The sequence below is a fragment of the Rhipicephalus microplus genome, chromosome 4 (assembly GCF_043290135.1).
Source record: "Rhipicephalus microplus isolate Deutch F79 chromosome 4, USDA_Rmic, whole genome shotgun sequence".
NCBI classification, from domain to species: Eukaryota; Metazoa; Arthropoda; class Arachnida; order Ixodida; family Ixodidae; genus Rhipicephalus; species Rhipicephalus microplus.
In genome coordinates, this window is record NC_134703.1 from 58,060,419 (window position 1) to 58,066,163 (window position 5,745).

Here is a 5,745-nt window from a genome sequence, read left to right on the forward strand (position 1 = left end):
GGTTGCGTAAGGACATCTCCAGACAGAATTATGGCAGGTTTGACGTCAAGTCTGGGCACTTCTCGAAACGTGTTAATAAAATACCTAAGTGCAGGCCCTTCCGCATTATCGAAGATATTCTACATCAGTGCAGTGCTAAGTGGGCACTTCTCGCAACGCGTTAATAAAATACCTAAGTAGAGGCAATTTCACATTGAGCTAAGATAGTCTACATCAGTGTAGTGCTAAGCCGTTCACCACTCAGTGTACAAAATAAAATGCTATCACAATATCCCTGGGTTTAACGTCTCAAAACCCCCATATGATGAAATTAAACGCCGTAGTGGAGGGCTCCGGAAAATTTGACCATCTGGTGCTCGTTAACGCGCACCTAAATTTATGTACACGGAGCTCAACCATTTTTGCCTCAATCGAATATGCGGCCGCTGTGGCCGGGATTGAATCCCGCTACCTGCGAGTTCAACACAATGGAAATAATAGGGAAAATGAGGGAAATATACTTGCGGTTCGCAACGTCCGCCTCGCTTTGCAATCTTCTTTTCTTCTTCTATTGGTTAACGTGTGCGCTAGCGCGGAGTAAACAAAAAAGAGAACAAAAATATATTAAGCCTGGTTGCTTTGCGTAGGGTGTGACGCGAAATTCTATAAAACATGCAGCACACTTTCTTATTTCGTATCTTATTTGGAACAGTATAGCGTTAAACGCAACCTTGCGAAGAAATTGCCATCTGTTTGCATACTTACATGAGGGCTTTGCTCCAACAAAGGAAGTTCTCCTCGGTAAACTTATCAAAGAAACCAGTTACTTTGGGGGTAATTGTCAGAATAGTCTCCATTGGTCGTCACTTTGGTTGGCGCTTTAAGTAATTGGGTATATACTCGTTGCCGACTGTTCAGCACGGAAAGCTGTCACGTAGTCAGGAGCTCCAAGATATTTTTTTTTGTAAACGTCGTGCATTAAAACAAAGTACTATATTGACTTGTACAATCTTAAAAAATTGTAGAGAAGGTGGCAGGAGTAACTGTAACCCAGAAGGCATGTTGAAGGACACATTAACCATGAACATTGACTTCGCCAACTACCAGCAAAGAAGACAAAGATGAGGTCATTCTAGCGTGCAATGTAAAACACTTCTTTACAAAAAGAAAATAGTGTCAAATTAAATTATAAAGGAAATGACTCAAAGACGATATTATACTGCTGTACACGTATGCATAGGGATTAAGAGGAGGCAGGGTTGATGGGATTTTAACTTGTACACTTCTTTTTTATCACCATCACCATACCCATCATTGTGTGAATAGTGCCACCACCAACCAACGTTCTTAGATTTTTTTTTCTAAGAACGCTTCAAGGAACAGGAAATCACAGGGGTACTGCTTTCGCGGTGAATTTATTTCTATGACACACCAAAAAAATATACAGCATACTTTAACGAAGCAAGGGCAGCTGTACCATCACTCAAGGTTGAGGAGCACGTTGAACATACGGCCAAGACGAGCATAGTACAGCAGCAAGGAAACATCTATAGCGTTGAACCACGTTCCGCGTGTCTTTTAGATATGACCTCCACCGTACATTTCGTTCCCCATTTCGGCGCTTCCACAGGGTAGCATTGATTGTCATCGCATGGGTTAAGGTATACGAGCCCACTCCAGACTCGTAAGGCAACGTGTCGAGTGTGCACACTTGAAACGCTTGGCAACTCTAGGCACGCAAATGCCCCGTGGCAAAGCATGGTAATAGAAATAAAGCTCTTCAATACATTGTAAATAAACATTCACGCGTTTGTTCAAGTCCCAAGACGTCTGAAACAAGGCATAATGACCTCCTAACAAGCGCTTACTTCGAATACAAGTATTTGTAAGCTCTAAGGAGTGTACACTGAATACGTGCATTCATGCTTGTCCGTGTGTTTCACAAAACTTCATGGTTTACGCCTCAAGCGTTACTTCATACGGGACATCAGCGATACATACAACAGTTCGCAGGCTTTGATAGCATTTCAAATCCAATGTCGTGGAATCGTTTCAAAAAATTTCACGATATCTTTTAGTTTTTAGGGGCTTGCTAGAAACTTCACACATGTTTTGTAAGCAACAATGATAGAAGCAAAATGCATATTTTGCAAAAACATAACAAGAAAGCTCGTAATACAGTAAACTCCGAACAAAAGACGTCCTTCAAGTAAAATCGAAACATTCAAGCAACAAATACACGTGGCATTTATTCACTAGAATTCATATACTTACCTGTGAGACGTCCTGTTAGAGTAAGTACATTCAAGTGTACATATTGAAATCATGCGTATACTCTTGGAATAATACGAACGCTGAACACGAAACTGCATATTTAGATGACTTTCGTGCAAGCTTAGTGAAAACACCAGTTTGAACAAATACCACGCTAATAGGTCTCTTCATTTTTTTCTGATACATGAAACAAACCTGGAGGAATTTTCTTGTGTCACAAAGAACACTGGTGTGGCAGAAATATAGTCTTCTTAAAGACGTTGGGCTTAAGGACAGGGAGTAAGGTTTACTAACACTGTGTTCACATACGCTAGGGTCATATAGTTGTTTCCTTTTTCAGCCAAAGAAACCAGTCATTTAACGGCACAATAGACACTGACTCCCGCACAGCCATAAACGCACGCTGTGTTTCATTTCAGAGGTGGGAGAGGGGGGTGGGCGCAGATTGGTCCCTGCGCGTGTCCCCCGCGTGATAGAGAGGATTCACCAACACGCTGCATACCGAATACGAGACAACAGAAAATGACAACAATAAAAATGTATGTTCTTAATAACAGTGCTTATTTAACTATCTCCATAATAATGTCAACGCACACCCGTTCTCTTTTATTTGTAGCTCATTTAAATGGGGAGGGGAAGTTTTTGCTTACAAGAGTACTTTTCATAACATTTATTAGCTTATTGCGAACTGCTGAATGGTCTTCGTTGCTTTATACCCGAGGACACTTTATTTGCCTCAGGCACGCAGTAAAACGGGACTATACTAGCTGGAATAACCCTTCAACACACAGTGCACTCACCCACATGTATATATTTATAAGTACACGCAATATCTACGAGTAGCATTCTTTAACAGCATAGTAGCGAGTATATTGCACGTGCTCAGCACAAAACAAGATCCTCAAACGGCAGTCATATAATCGCCCACGCTGTTCTCAGTGTACAGAGGTTACAACACTACGGTAAAAACAAACAATTAACTGTGCTTGATGTCTTGAGCTATCTATGGAAAGCATCATTCAGACAACGAGCTACACGTGCTCTCTCAGACACAAGCACGACGTACACGCCCATAACAGCTTTCCCCGTGTCGGAGCCTAAGCTGCAAGCTGTAGCTTCTGTAACGAACGGCAGTACCTGCACTGGCTTCCTGAACAATCTTTGAAGGAGACGTGATACCTCTACGACTCCACTAACATTCGAATGGTTCCTTTTTTCGGTGTCTCGACCCCTTATGTCGATTCCATTACGTCAGCATGGTGTACTCTGATGCGGTAAAAGTAACGTAAATGCAACAAAACGCAAGAAAGCGACGGTGGTGGCTATTAAAGGTATTCGAGTACTATTGACAACTGACTTTACGTCAACAATTATACTTTGGAGCACTATTGAACGTTGTTGCGAAAATCTTGCAGTTACGCTCAACCTATTTTGCCACCCGAACTACGGAATGAACGAGGACAGGCATCAGTCATACAACGTACCTAATCTCTAACATCTCTCGCTAATTCGAGAGACACAACCTTGTGTTGTGACTAGTTCCACTTAAGGTCAACAGATGATCTGTGACGAAGAGCAGAAAAAATTATATGCACTGATATTGTGTTGATATGTGAAACATACTAGATGATCCAAGCTCATAGTGTAGGTATATGTCAGAAAAATAACATCACTGGGAACATCATCTGCGTATAGTTCAAGTCAAGTGTTTGGCCAAGCAAATTTACCGCATTGCTTCGGATACACTAACAGCGAAGAAACTGCATGAATGAAGCAGATAGTATGCTAGAAAGTGGCACAATATCATTAATCAAGCCAATATGGTTCATCTTGGGTTTATTATAAAGCATTCGAACTAACGAACGCGTGTAAGTTGGGATATACAGTGCCGAGCGAAAGTTTTCACAATTATATATGCGTCTGAAGTGGCTTTTCGGTGCGATTTTAAATGTTGCATATACTCACAAAGCGCCCGGGCAATATAACCTACAGCGTTCTCCTGTTTGTTAAATTCGTCATAGCGAGTACTGCGTCTACGTTCGATACAACGTCTGCACGCCGGGTAAACTTTATTTAGCGTGCCTCACCTATGGACATATCTATATTGATACCATGACTGTATTTTCATCTATACCGCTTTACAATTTATCAGAAGTGATACATTTAAGTATGGCAAAGGCAGTCACTGAATTTCACATTTCAAAAAAGAAGTTTAGCATCTTCCGTAAAAGTCACTCGACTAAGACGCATTACAACCATCACACGTGGCAGCGTACCGCCACTCTTTGGAGCTAAGCTTACGTTGAAATCCTTCAACGTTGGTCAAGAAAGAACAAAGACATGCCTACGTCAACCACACAATTCATCTGGTCATCAGTAGATGGGGCATGCTGATATGTTTTTGCTATATAAAACAACGTCATTTTGGCCGCTACCCAAGTTTCATATACGCAACTTTAAGATTTGGGCTTTTGGGCAACTAAAGTTCAAGGGAATTTCAGGAGTATGTGATAAGTTGGATGCAAACTAGAATTAGAGACTCACTGGCGGGTGTAATGAAAATTCAAAGTGCCTATATCATGAAGGATACGGTAGTAAATGCGCGTTATCAGCAGCGAATGAAGACTCCTATAATGCTTATAAATATCTGTCCGCTGCCTAAACTAAGCCAACCCGGTGAGCTAGTGATTACGGTGTTCACCCAGTTACCCGAAAAACACGGGTTCAATTCTGGCCGCAGCCATAACCAGCAGAGAAACATCCTATTCCACGAACCTCAACCATTTTTGGTGGATTCTAGAGGTTCGTGTACTGTGGGGTTTCAGGATTCGTTAAAGAACTCTACGTGGTTTTAATTATGTTGACACCTCCACTATATATGACGTATTTCATAGCCTTAGTCACCTTGGGATGTTAACATCGATCAAACCAACAGAACCCCCAGCTCTGCCTAATATACCTGAGAAGTATTCCACGAGCCCATTAATGGGAACGAAGCAATAAATACTGATCTACTGTTCGATGTCCTAGATGAGTAGGCTGTAATATAAGCATATTTTCAGTTCGAAAATTCCGACGTATTCTAATACCAAGCCTCCCACAAGCTATCACTTGACGCCGATCCACGCAACTTCTACGTCTTCGTATGAGGCTGTTTGCGAGATTCGAGGCTAGAAAAACATTTATGTCTTGTAACATGGGAGATGTATTATATCCATGCGAGATAATTGAAGCATGATATATACTCACTATGTGCAGCGCAAAGACATAAAAACGCGAGGATACACATAAACGACACGCGCCTTCTGTGGTCTTCTCTTCTTTGCGCTGCACGTACCATATCAAGTCATTTACCATGTAGCCCACCAACGGATTCTTCTATAATTAGGGCATTTATTCATGTGAACATGTTAATAAGTTTTGACAGTACTTAGGCTTAGTTTTGTGAAATACTATTTCTCTAGAAATTCATCTTACGTGTGTGTCTAATGC